At 39.9% G+C, this 14,588-nt stretch overlaps 1 non-coding gene across 1 annotated transcript; it reads left to right on the top strand.

Annotated features, from left to right (window-relative positions):
* The first annotated feature begins 4,561 nt into the window (after positions 1 to 4,561).
* LOC145596227 (small nucleolar RNA R71) lies at positions 4,562 to 4,667 on the top strand. Its single transcript, XR_014103096.1, has one exon. It is a non-coding gene; the product is annotated as a small nucleolar RNA R71 (small nucleolar RNA).
* Positions 4,668 to 14,588: the final 9,921 nt, after the last annotated feature.

The following is a 14,588-nucleotide window of genomic DNA, read 5'->3' on the forward strand; positions in this document are numbered from 1 at the left end:
CGTTCTATATGCCCATAGAGCATCATCAAGCTTATTTGCCCAATCTTTCCTACTCCTTGCAACCGTCTTCTCAAGAATTAACTTAATTTGACGATTAGATACCTCAACTTGCCCATTAGTTTGAGGATGATAAGGAAGCCCGAATCGTTGGTTCACTCCATGCTTCTTCAACATCTTCCGGAAAGCGTAGTGCACAAAATGCGAGCCATTGTCACTTATAACCGCTTTGGGGATGCCAAACCTAGGGAATATTATCTTTTTGAACAATTTCATCACCACTTTATGGTCATTAGTGGGAGAAGCAATGGCTTCCACCCACTTTGACACATAATCAACGGCAACAAGGATATATTGATTCCCATAAGAAGATGGAAAAGGACCCATAAAATCTATACCCCAAACATCAAATATCTCCAATTCAAGTATTGGTTGTTGGGGCATCTCATTCCTCCTCGAAATATTCCCGGTCCTTTGGCATTGATCACAACTTTTGACATATTCCCAAGCATTCTTAAAGAGGTTAGGCCACCATAATCCACATTGAAGCACCTTAGAGGCCGTTCTTGAAACACCCATATGACCACCACTAGGATCCGAGTGGCACATCTTCAAAACATTTGGTATTTCCTCATTTGGCACACATCGGCGCAACAATCCATCCACACCTCTTTTGTACAAGATTGGTTCATCCCATACATAGTGCCTTGCTTCTCTCTTAAGCTTTCTCTTTTGATTGTTGGAAAAAGAAAGAGGGAACTCCCAACAAGCAAGAAAATTCACCAAATCGGCAAACCAAGGGAGCTCCTTCATATTGATAACATACAAAGAATCATCCAACATCCGGTCCTCTATAGGAGACCCATCGTCTTGAACTTGAAAATCTTCAAGTCTAGACAAATGATCCGCAACAACATTTTCAGCACCTTTTTTATCTCGGATCTCAAGATCAAAAGATTGAAGCTCAAGGACCCAACGAATTAACCTCGGTTTGGATTCTTTTTTCCCAAAGAGATACTTCAAAGCCGCATGATCGGTGAAAACTATAGTCTTAGACCCCAACAAGTAACAACGGAATTTCTCAAAAGAATGAACAATAGCCAAGAATTCCTTTTCCGTTGTTGTGTAATTTCTTTGAGCACCATTGAGAGTCTTTGACATATAATAGATGACATGGAGCTTCTTGTCAATTCTTTGACCCAACACACCTCCTATAGCTGTATCACTTGCATCACACATGAGCTCAAATGGCAAATCCCATCTAGGGGCTTGGACAATAGGAGTAGAAGTCAAAGCTTTCTTCAATTTATTAAAAGCTTCCAAGCAAGCATCATTAAAGACAAAATCAACATCTTTTGGAGAAGATCATTTAAGGGCTTAGCAATAAGAGAAAAATATTTGATAAACCTTCTATAAAATCCGGCATGACCCAAAAATGATCTTACCCCTTTCACATTGACCGGGGGAGGCAACTTCTCTATTACCTCAATCTTAGCCTTGTCAACCTCGATGCCTTTATTGGAAATTTTATGGCCTAGAACAATCCCTTCTTCCACCATGAAGTGGCATTTTTCCCAATTAAGCACCAAGTTGACCTTTTCACATCTCTCTAGGCATCTTTCAAGATTTTTGAGGCAATCCTCAAATGAAACACCTCCCACGGAAAAATCATCCATGAAGACTTCCATTTCCTCTTCAAGCATGTCCCCAAAAATGCTCATCATGCACCTTTGAAAGGTCGCCGGAGCGTTACACAATCCAAAGGGCATTCTTCTATATGCAAAGGTACCATAGGGGCATGTGAAGGTTGTCTTTTCTTGATCCTCGGAGTGAATAGGAATTTGAAAGAATCCCGAATATCCATCAAGAAAGCAATAGAATTTGTGCCTAGTCAACCTTTCAAGCATTTGGTCAATAAAAGGGAGAGGGAAATGATCCTTTTTTGTTGATGTGTTTAGACGTCTATAGTCTATACACATCCTCCAACCGGTGACCGTTCTAGTTGGAATGAGCTCACCTTTCTCATTCTCAACTACGGTCATACCCCCCTTTTTAGGAACGACATGCACGGGAGAGACCCACCTTGAGCTTGAAATGGGGAATATAATTCCCGCATCCAAAAGCTTGGTGATCTCTTTCTTGACTACTTCTCCCATTTGGGGATGTAGTTTCCTTTGTCGTTCAATATAAGGAAGGGTGCCTTCCTCAAGTATTATGTGGTGTGTACACAAGGCGGGGCTTATGCCTTTAAGATCATCAATTGTGTACTCCAAAGCACCTTGGTGCTTTCTCAAAACACCACATAACGCTTGAGCTTGGCTCTCACTCAAGGATGCACTAACAATAACGGGATATGTAGAATTAGGGCCTAAGAATTCATACCTAAGGTGTGATGGTAGAGGTTTTAGCTCTACCATGGGAACACCTTTACCTTCTTTGGTTGAGGCCACTTGCAAAGCATCTTGACTTGATATCCCCATGCAAGTTTCTTCTCCACTCCCTATATCGCCTTCATTAAGCAAATTTTCATACAATTGCTCTTCCTTGGTTGAGATACCTATCTTTTCCTTGTTCAACAAGACACACTCAAGAGGATCGTTAGATGTGAGCAAGTGCTCATGCATGGAATTCACAATATTGTCAAGCACTTCAACTCTCATGCAATTTTCTAAAGAAGAGGAAGGATATTTCATTCCTTCATTCAAATCAAATTCAATTACTTCCTCTCCTATCTTAAGAGATATCTTAGCACTTTTCACATCTATCATAGCCCCCGATGTAGCAAGGAAAGGTCTACCTAAGATGATAGGTATTGTAGCATCTTCATCCATGTCCAACACTACAAAATCAACCGGAATAACAAATTTTCCAACCCTTAAAGGCACATCTTCTACCTTTCCCTTAGGAATCTTGATTGACCTATCGGCTAATTGCAAGGTAATCTTTGAAGGTAGAAGTTCTCCTAGACCTAATCTTTGATAAACCGAATATGGCATAAGGCTAACACTAGCTCCTAAATCACATAAGGCATTATCAATTTGGGTCTTGTTGATAGCACAAGGGATGGAAAAATTTCCGGGATCCTTCAACTTAGGGGGGCATCTTATTCATGATGATTGCACTACAATGCTCGGTAAGGCTAATGGTCTCCACCACATCACAAGTCCTTTTTCCACTCAAAATCTCCTTAAGGAACTTAGCATAATTTGGCATTTGTTCAACAACATCGGTGAAAGGAAGAGTTAAATGAAGTTGCTTAAGCATCTCTACAAATTTCCCAAATTGCTCATCCAACTTATATCTATTATATCTTTGAGGATAGGGGAGCCTTTGTTTGCAAACCTCTCTCTCTTTCTCTATCACCTTCTCTACTTGTTCCTCACCAACATTTTCGCTCAAGGGGCATTCATCACCTTCAATTTCAATGGAATTCTTACTAGTTCTCTCATTAGCAACACTCTTCTTAGGCACACCTCCCTCAAGGACCTTACCACTTCTAGTAACAATGGCATCCATAGGGTTCCTAGAATCTAAGCTAGGTGGAGTCAAAGAAGAAGAGTGTGCATATTCCTTGAATATACTAGTCAATTGAGAAAGTTTTTCACTCAAATCTTTGTTATAAGCCAACATGTAATTAAACTTCTCTTCATTCAAAACCATACACATTTCCAAAGTCTTGGCTTGTTTCTCAATGACACTTTCCAAAAATTCTCTAGAAGAAAATGATTGGTCATGGGAATTATCATTTAAAATTTTAGCATTTGGAACTAAATCAATTGGGGAACCATCTTGAAAACTTGCTTGAAAATATCCCCTAGCTTGATTATTCCAATTACCCCTAGTTTCATTTTGGCTCCTTTGTTGACCATAGTTATCATAACCTTGGTTATGATCCCCATGTCTATAGCCATGACCATGACCATTATAACCATGATGGTTATAGTTACCATGAATCTCTTGGCAATCATGATTTCTATAACCTCCATTTTGGTTATAATCATCATGATTCATATGATAATTCCTATTTCCAATATTCCTTTGAACATCATTTCTAGGTTCACAAGCATGATTATTGACATAATTCATGTGTTCCATTTCACTTCCATCACATTCACTACAAGAAACATTTGGGCACATAGAAGCATTGTGATCATTCATTCCACATAATTGACATGGCCAACATTCCACAATCATGCGACAAGTTGAAAGATTGGAGTTAGAGTGAGAAGATGTACCTCTCCTCTTAATTTGGGAGGGAAGAATTGGAGCTTGGGAAGGAGGCTTCTCAAGCTTTTCCTTGAGAGACATAACTTCTTTCCCTAAATCCGCAATCAAAGTGGTCAAATCATTAATTACACTAAGTGGTTCGATCGAGTAACCCTTGCTTGTTGGTTCTCTTTCCACTTCTTGCCAATTCATATAATGACGAGCTACTTCATCAATAGCATCAACCACTTCTTCTTCCGTCTTGTTCATGATTGGGCCTCCGGCTCTGGCATCCAAACTTGCTCTCCCATGAGAACTCAACCCACCATAAAAGATATGTATGATTTGATAGGTAGGAATCCCATGGTGTGGACACTCCCTTTGATAATATTTGAATCTTTCCCATGCTTCATAAAGGCTTTCATTAGGCTTTTGCTTGAACCCTTGAATCAAAGCTCTTGCCTCCGCCGTTTTCTTTTGAGGATAGAAACGGAACAAGAAAGCTTTGGTGACATCATCCCAAGTTTTCAATGAATTGGGCTTCATCTCTTTATCTAGCCATTCCAAAGATCTTCCTATGAGGGAGAAAGGGAACAACTTAAGGCGGATGAATTCTTGAGACACTCCATTAATCTTGATTGTGTTACAATATTTTTCAAACTCCTTAAGATGGTTCAATGGGCTCTCGTTCTTCGCCCCACCATATTGTCTCCTCTCAATAAGAGTGATCATTGCCGGCTTTATTTCAAAGTCATTCTCCGGTGATATAGGTGGAGCTATGGCGCTCTCATACCTATAAGCCCCGGGCACAATAAGCTCCTTCAAGGTAACTCTTGAACTACCTCCCATGACTTGGGATCTACACACACAAAACTCAAAGACAATATTAGTAGCACGGCTACAAGTGTAGCCTAAATGTAAAATCTTTTTGTATTTTGCAAATAGAGTGGAATAGACTCAACAACAACATGCATACAAAACACCATTCCCCGGCAACGGCGCCATTTTGACGTGGGAAAATTAGGTCGTTGGACTAATCCTCCTAAGTCAAACAAAATTTATAAACACTCAACAAACCTAAATACAAGTATAGAGGTAAGTCAAGGGTCGAACCCAAAGGAACGGTAATGTCTAAGTGCTTTCAATTATATGCCTAAGCTAGGTCGAAGACAAGAGATAAAAGAGTATACTAACAACTACTAAGACAAGGAAATCAAACAAATAAAATGCTAGGGATTAGGATTCACTTATATTAGCAATGAACAAAGCAAATTGGTTTAGGAAGTTTACTAAGTCAAGCAATGTGAGGGAAGATTAATTATGCAACCAAAAGAGCATGTCAAGCTATTCTCCTAGAGGTCTAACTAGCATCAACTACGATAAACTCTAGCTAGGAAACATCACAAGACACCTCAATCGTGTAAATGCAAGCCACAAATCAATGGTCCGTATCAATGTGAACTTACAATGCAATCTAGTGTGAATAACTAGGGTGATCAAGCCTAAATCAAACACACACATGCACACAATCAATTAACCAATTTAATCACATCATCAACTCCATCAAAATCCCCAATCTACATCAATCCATTACATAATACAAGCTTCAACAAATCCCTAACCAAACAACAATCAAAATCAACAAACAAAACAAAGAATAATAAATGAGATAGAGTTTAGAAATGCTCATTGATAATAGAGTAGATCTCCAATACAATTGTCACCATTGGATCTTCAATCTCTCAATCACCATTGAAATTCTTCACTTTCTCTCTCTAAAATCTACTCCTAAAACTAACCCCTAAATCTAGAGAGAGAAGCTCTCAACTAAGCTAAGAATATGATCTAATTCTATTATTACTTTCTTCCCAAAAATAGAAGGAATTAACTATATATACAAAGGATAAGGTCGGTTTTGACGCCAAAGAATAGACCCACGCAGGTGCGGGCGCTCGGAGGAGAGAGAGAAGTGCGCACGGGACACACCCAGAATGGTGCGCCCGCACGCACCAGGTGTGCGGCCGCACACGACATATGTGCGGCCGCACACTCCCCATGTGCGCTCGCACAAACTGGCAACCTCCTCTTCTTCTCTTCGTCCTAGCTCATGGGGTGCACACATCCTAGATGATGATGATGGAGGACAAAGTAGGCATAAACTTCCTTGGAAATCTTGAAGAAAATGAGCCATGAGAAAGGCATATACAAGGCCTTGAAGCATGCCCCTTTGATTCCCCCCTTTGACTTGAAACTTCTTGCACAAGCTTTAGGCATGAAAACAATGAAAGATCATGGAGAGGAAGCTCGGGAATCCTTGGACAATCAATCACAACCTACAAACAAAGGAGAAAAAGCAAATAAAAGGGAAAAATAACAAGAAAACTAGAAAATGCACAAAATAGAGAAACTAACTACAAAAAGCATAAAATGAAGAAAATAAGAATAAAACTAAGGAAAACTAAAGAAAGGAGTAATAAAATGGAATGAAATTCATCCAAAAAGGGACCAAATGAGTGCCATAAATGTCACTCATCATATAGCAACAAATCCAACAATATAAAACCGTTAGAAAAATAATAGGAATAAAAGGAACATGATTCCTTACTTTGATTTTGTTTGCTTGCTACTATAAAAACAATAAACGCGTTAGTAACTTCAAGGAAAATAATTAAACAATAATTTAAATGGAATTAAATTAAATTAAATTAAATGAGAATTGATTTGGGGCCAAACCCTCAAACAGTTCTACCTTTCACGTCGTGGTTTAAGGATAGAACCCCGGGTAAAGTACGGACTCCTTGGAGTGCTTAAGGAAGGTGTTTTGAAAGAGAGAAGGGTAAGCTAGTGTTTAGGCTAGAGCATAGAAGAGAAATGAGAGAATTATTTGATGCCCCGTACATCAGAAATGAGGGATTATTTATAGAAAAATGTGCTGAGGGAACACACGGAACCCTAAAATGACAGAAACCCTAAAACAGTATCACGTGACATGGCAAAGTGTACCGTGACACGGTAAACTCCACCGTCAGACGGGAGAGAATCCCGTGACACGGTACTCTTTTGAGTGACGCGGGATACTTTTAAACAAACGGGGGAAGAAAACGCGTTAGGGTTTACGCGGAAGGGACACATACTGTACCCGTGTCACATCAGGTCTCCCGTGACACGGGATTCTTTGCCGTCAGACGGTAAAGATTCCCGTGGCGCGGGATTTCTTGCCGTGACACGGGACAGTTTTTGTCCTTTTTTCCGTCTAAATTCATTTTTAACCCTAATTTCATTCAGCATTTTAGGTGCCGATTGATAATTTCGGGCCATTTTCTGATTTATTAAAATTGGGCTAAATTAAGAAAATAAATAAAAGAAATAAACAAAAGGTTTGGGCCAAAAATAAATAATAAAACAATAAAATGAAAAAAGGGTTTTGGGCTGAAATTAAAACTATGCTTTTACCAAACACCAAGACTGATCCATGGACTATTCAGAAATACGAATTTAATTAAATATGATTTTTAAGCACTCTCGGGATTAAATACTGAACCCGACCAATAATAGCGGTGAAAGGTTGTTCATCATCGGGTTTGGTTTTGGGAGACATTTTTAGGTGTCTACAGAAGCCCCCACTTTGACTGAGTTTGTAGAAACGTAAGTTTCGAAACGATAGTCAAATTAGTCGAGTGGGACGGAGAATGATTTAAGACGTTCTGCGATCCTAAATCACTCTGTATACGCCGATACCTGCAAAAAAATATTAGTTCCACAGATAAAAGAGTAAAGGGATAGAATACGTATCTGACACCAGTGTATCGGTGACAAATGAGTTTGGCAGCTTCCTATGCTTGAAGGAATCCATCGGATTATGTTTCGCTGAAATGCTTTCCATGCCTGAGGAAAGCCGACTGATGAATTTGGTAGCTTTCTATGCTTGAAGAAATCTACCGGAGAACATTTTCCATGCTTGAGGAAAATCGACAGATGATTTTGGCGGTTTTCTATGCTTGAAGAAATCCACCGATAATACTTTCCATGCTTGAGGAAAGCCGACAGATGATTTTGGCGGTTTTCTATGCTTGAAGAAACCCGCCGGTTGAGATACTTTCCATGCTTGAGGAAAGTCGATAGATGACAATTTTCCATGCTTGAGGAAAAACTTGTCTGATGATGAAATTGCAAGTCTCTGTGTATCGAGAACCTTGCGCCGTGAATCGTCTTCGCTTGGGAGATGATCACTAAAATGATGAAGGTTCGATTGTCCCCGTACGTGGGCTTGTAGAAGGTTCGCTTGTCCCCGAACCTGGGCTGAGTTGGTCCGCTTGTCCCCGGACGTGGGATGTAGATGGTCCGCTTGTCCCCGGACGTGGGCTGTGGATGGTCCGCTTGTCCCCGGACGTGGGCTGTCGATGGTCCGCTTGTCCCCGGACGTGGGCTGTGGATGGTCCGCTTGTCCCCGGACGTGGGCTGTGGATGGTCCGCTTGTCCCCGGACGTGGGCTGTACATGGTCCGCTTGTCCCCGGACGCGGGCTGTAGTTAAGACCTGAGAAATAAAATTTGCCAAGGGACTCGTATAGACTATGATTGACTTGACAAAATTTTACTTGACATGACATGACATGTGTATGACTTGTGAGTGTGTGTATAGTTTGAGTGTGTGTGCACAGACACAAGCAACCGAAAATGCAAAAGAAAAAATTTTCCGTCATTTTTGTCATGAGTGGAGGGTACCGACTTTCTCCCTTCAAAAGAAAGACATGAAAAAGATTTTATTTTTGAACTTCCCTCGATGAGAAAATTTTGAAAAAGTTTTTGAACTTCCCCAACAAAAAAATAATGAAACAGGGGAAGAAGTTTTGAACTTCCTCCTTAAGCAAGACAAAATGAATCGTATGAATTGAATTGCTTGTCTTGAAAACAGTTTATGCATGATGCATGCTCTTTGGCCAGGAGGCTAAGGACAATTACATCATGTGACACGATAGATGAATGAATTTAGGTTATGGAGCTAAGCATCATATATGGTGTAAGAAACGATCTTGAACGTCACTAAGGTCTAGAAGCTAAGCATGTATATAGACAAAGTGATTATTGCATAATGAACGTTGCTTAAGTCAAGGAGCTAAGCACGATATGCTTTGTATGATTAAAAATCATAGATATATAAATGTAACTCAGCACATTATGCGATGCATGAAACAATGAATATTGCTCAGGTCAGGAAGCTAAGCAAGTATACAATGTTTTTTCTGATGAATGCTGTCTTGAAAAATGGTGACATGCGCAGTGTTGAAACAAGATTTCATGATAGAGGGTTCTTAAAGGGAAGGATGATATGGATATGTATGTGTGAGTGAAGTGTGTGAAAGTGATACTAAGGTTGGCTGCAAAGGTTGTGGTGATGGAAATAGATGCGAGAAGAGTCAAACATGATGACTCTTGTTGGGCTGGGTAAGCTACGTGATGTGGGTTCAAGCCCCCAAGTCTAGCTCTAAATGGTAAGGGATAAGCATTGTATATTCTTTGACTCAATCATGCATAGATATGAATATGAATGTGGCCGCACCTCAATGCGAGGTTGCCTACGTATCCGTTAGGAATCAGACCGAACGTAGCTCCAACCGAACTTTGCACAAGTGTATGTACACCTCAAAGAGGTCTTTCAAGGGTTGTAATGTGGTTAAGTTGATGGTTTAAGGAAGAAAGGGATAAAAGGCTCAAGACCCGAGAGAAACCCCCCCGAGATGTGTAATTGTGTATTTGAAAACTTTGAATTTGCAAGTTTTATTTTTCACATATTTTTTGCTTTGAAATTCTTTTCTTTCTCTTCCTTTTTTTTCGTTCTTTTGAATCAATGTAGGCAATCTCAGATCATGCGGTTCATCACTCACTTAGCATTCATGTTTCTCAGGCACGGTACCAAGCACTCGATGAGAGACGCAATTTGAGACGTGTTCATATCGAAGACATTGGAACACTTGCCTTTAGACATTGTTTTTTTTATTTTTTTATTATTTATTTTATTTTTTATTATTTGAACTTGCTTTCTTACTGTTACACAAATTGCACATCTTTCCATCCCTGGGTTAAGTGAATGTGGGTTGAATAAATAAGGTCAATCGTTAGACGAGGCTCAAAGTGGTTGACGAAGAAATGGAATGAGTGTTTGAAAATGTTTTAAAGGAATGAATGGGTTGCAAAGGTGCCTCAAATCATGGGTGTACCTTGTGTTTAATTCGGCAATTTTTCTTTTTTAAAAATGAGAATTGCTATGATCGAGATATAAAGAAATAATGCTCATTTTATTGATGGAAATGGTGAATAAGATAACAAAAATATCAAATTATAGAAAAAGGGAATCTAAACACTAAACTTAGGATGGGAAATCTATGCTAGACTTAAAAGGGGGGAAAGGGAAAAAATCATGAAATCTTGCACGAGGAGCTCGTCGCGCGCCTTGTCTTCATTGCTGCTTGTCACTTTTTACCACCTGGAGGGACTGGAAGTTTGTTGGCATCAACAAGATCCTAAATAGCATCCTTCAAATTCCAGCATTGTTCGGTAGAGTGACCCCTTCCTTGATGGAACTTGCAATGGGCATTGGGGTTCCATTTGGCGCTCCTTTCTTCAGGTTTGGGCTCTGGAAATGGCCCAATAGGTGCATCATAAGTCATTCCTAAAGGAGTGTAGGTTCTCCTTTTCTTGGGCAATGGAGCATCAAGAGCTAATACTTCATTGAGATCAACTTGGCTTATACTGTTGGTAGTATTTTCCTGCTTAGAAGACGAAGAAGAAGGAAGGTCGTTCTTCTTGTTTTTCCAAGTGTTGTTATTGTTACTACCATCAGTCTTTATTAGCTCGTCCTCGATATTGATGCCAATGTCATATACAGCTTCAAAAGTGTTCAACGGAAGAAATTTGAGATGTTGCTTGTACTTGTGAGTTAGATTTTGGATGAAGAGGCGAATCATCTCTTTTTCTTTGGGAGGATCTACCAAGAGTGCAGCTGTTTCCCTCCACCTATTCAGGTAAGCAGTGAAGCCTTCATTCTCTTTCTGTTTGAGAATAGAGAGTTCTCGTTCAGAAGTTTTACTTTGAATGTTACACTTGTAACGGTTCATAAAACTGTCGGTGACATCTTGCCAAGTCGCAGTACACTTGGCATCTAGGGAATAAAACCAATGTTGGCAAGCATGTTCTAAGGAGAGAAGGAACACTGTAGGGAAGAGTGTTACGTCCAATCCCTTAAGAGCCATGGTTGTAGAAAAAGCCTTCAAATGAAACATCGGGTTATCAGTAGGCTTGAACTTGGGAATGTCAGCGGTGGAAAATTTCTCAGGAAGCCTATCCCTTATGTTCAGAGAAGTGGCAGGTTGCTCGGCATAGGTAAACTCTTCAGAGATCTTACTCATCTGTTCTCTGATCTTGTCTATTGCAGCTACAGTGACATTGCTTTGATTGTTTTGCTCTACCGTGAGAACCCTGGTAGTGAGTGCTTCCATCATAATAGACAACCTTTCGATGGCCTGGTTCATATTCTCCATATCTTCCTTAGTGGCCATTGGTTGAAAGTAAATGGGAGATGGATTTCGTGGGGATGCTTGTGGTGGTTTTCTTGTACGCCTCTTAGGTATAAGAGGTTGGTGAGGTAGCGACTCAAACCGTAACAGTCTACCCCTGCTTCTTGACCAAGTGCTGTGAAATGAAATAAAATCACTTAATTGTTTGACTCAGCTCATTGCTCAAGATAGGAAAGGAAGGAAAAAGACATTTGAAAACAGGTGAGAAAACTCCACTCATTTTTTTATGACGAAAATGGGGGTGCATGAACCTAGTATACGATCATAAACGACATGGTGCACGACTCAAGTCGGGACATAGAGAAAGTGTGTGGACTATACTTGACTCGTGAGTGACTAAGTGATGTTATAAGACTCATGGTATGATCGTATGGTTAGACATGTGAACAATAACCAAAATGACTGATACGGGGACCAAATTAACACGGAAAACTTGACTGACGTTTTCTTCTTGTTTTTTTTTTTTTTGGAAAATCCACCGTGTCACGGTACGGTACCCCGTCAGACGGTGCACTGTACCGTGACACGGTCAATTTTTTTTTTTTTTGAAAAATCCACCGTGTCACGGTCAACATTCCCGTTCCACGGTACGGTACCCCGTCAGACGGTGCACTGTACCGTGACACGGTCAAATTTTTTTTTTTTTTTTTTTAAAAAAAAAAAAAAATCCACCGTGTCACGGTCAACATTCCCGTTCCACGGTACGGTACCCCGTCAGACGGTGCACTTTACCGTGACACGGTAATTTTTTTTTTTTTTTTTTGAAAAATCCACCGTGTCACGGTCAACATTCCCGTGCCACGGTACGGTATCCCGTCAGACGGTGCACTGTACCGTGACACGGTCAAATTTTTTTTTTTTTGAATCGAAGGAGCAATATATTTGGAATTGTAGGGAGTTTGTCTTATTGCTCTAGCATCCTCTTTATTTTATGATACCAACAATTTCCTGAACTCAAGATAGTTTCCTTGATTTTCTGAATTCTTTGATTCATCATGACCCCTTAAAGGACAAGCTTGCAAGGTTAACAAGCGAAGAATATCAATAGAGGCTTTCAATCGCAATCGATTTGATTTAATCTACCTCTCACTTTGTTTGTTTAAAACATTTGGAATATGCCCTTTTTGTTTTGGGAGTGTCCTATAACACTGAACTGCATTTTTGTGTGTTGAGCAAGGATTTGTTCCAATGTGAGAAAGGAAAGCACATTGCTTACCCTCATTTACCTTTTCCAATATCTGAAACCAGTTGTAGTAAATACTTTTATACGAGCATTTGGTTCAGCAAACAAATAACAGGGAAGACAAAATGCATCATCTTTTGAAGGAGAGTATTCTAACCAATCTGGGAACTTATCAAACCAAGTCGATTGAAATCGACGACGATGACTTTCATGCCCTGAAAGGGGATATTCAGGTAAACGGGGTTGGTATGTGTAGGCGTCGATCGAAGTGCGCCTACGTAAAAGCATGGTGTGAATATGCTTAGCACTCATAGGAAGTGGGAATTGACACATACGATTAGGGACACGATTAGGGACAAGGAAAGTAGGGAGCCGCCAACAAGTTTTTAAGGAACTTGTAAACCGTTCACGGATCATTAAAGGCAACCACGATTAAGGGACAACGATAGGCAACAACGATTGACCCGTGAAGGTTACACCCCATTCATAATCCATGAGATTACTAACTCCATATGGTTCGGAACCACGAAAGGAGGATCGGGGATGATGGTACGAAGTGAGTCATGGAGTCACATTCGCCCGTATTGGCCTCTACTCGATTCTTATATCGAAAAGCATTCCTGTGATCTCAAAGGCATACAAACAAAATTCAAATTCGCTCCAAACTATTATTATGCTAAATTGGTTTAATATTAATGCAACACATAATTCTAATTATTAATGATCACTTCGATTTCATAGTAAGATTAAAAGGAACCTAAGCCGGTTGTCCAAATTATCTTATTAGTCGTGATTTTCAAATACATATTCCCTTTAACATGAAATATGGTGATCATAAAATATAGACATTAATAAACATTAATATTGGAAGCAATATAGCAACAAATCCAACAATATAAAACCGTTAGAAAAATAATAGAAATAAAAGGAACATGATTCCTTACTTTGATTTTGTTTGCTTGCTACTATAAAAGCAATAAACGCGTTAGTAACTTCAAGGAAAATAATTAAACAATAATTAAAATGGAATTAAATTAAATTAAATTAAATGAGAATTGATTTGGGGCCAAACCCTCAAACAGTTCTACCTTTCACGCCGTGGTTTAAGGATAGAACCCCGGGTAAAGTACGGACTCCTTGGAGTGCTTAAGGAAGGTGTTTTGAAAGAGAGAAGGGTAGGCTAGTGTTTAGGCTAGAGCATAGAAGAGAAATGAGAGAATTATTTGATGCCCCGTACATCAGAAATGAGGGATTATTTATAGAAAAATGTGCTGAGGGAACACACGGAACCCTAAAATGACAGAAACCCTAAAACAGTATCACGTGACACGGCAAAGTGTACCGTGACACGGTAAACTCCACCGTCAGACGGGAGAGAATCCCGTGACACGGTACTCTTTTGAGTGACGCGGGATACTTTTAAACAAACGGGGGAAGAAAACGCGTTAGGGTTTACGCGGAAGGGACACATACTGTACCCGTGTCACATCAGGTCTCCCGTGACACGGGATTCTTTCCCGTCAGACGGTAAAGATTCCCGTGGCGCGGGATTTCTTGCCGTGACACGGGACAGTTTTTGTCCTTTTTTCCGTCTAAATTCATTTTTAACCCTAATTTCATTCAGCATTTT

This window comes from Chenopodium album, chromosome 19 (assembly GCF_948465745.1).
Source record: "Chenopodium album chromosome 19, dcCheAlbu1.1, whole genome shotgun sequence".
In the NCBI taxonomy this organism is placed as follows: Eukaryota; Viridiplantae; Streptophyta; class Magnoliopsida; order Caryophyllales; family Amaranthaceae; genus Chenopodium; species Chenopodium album.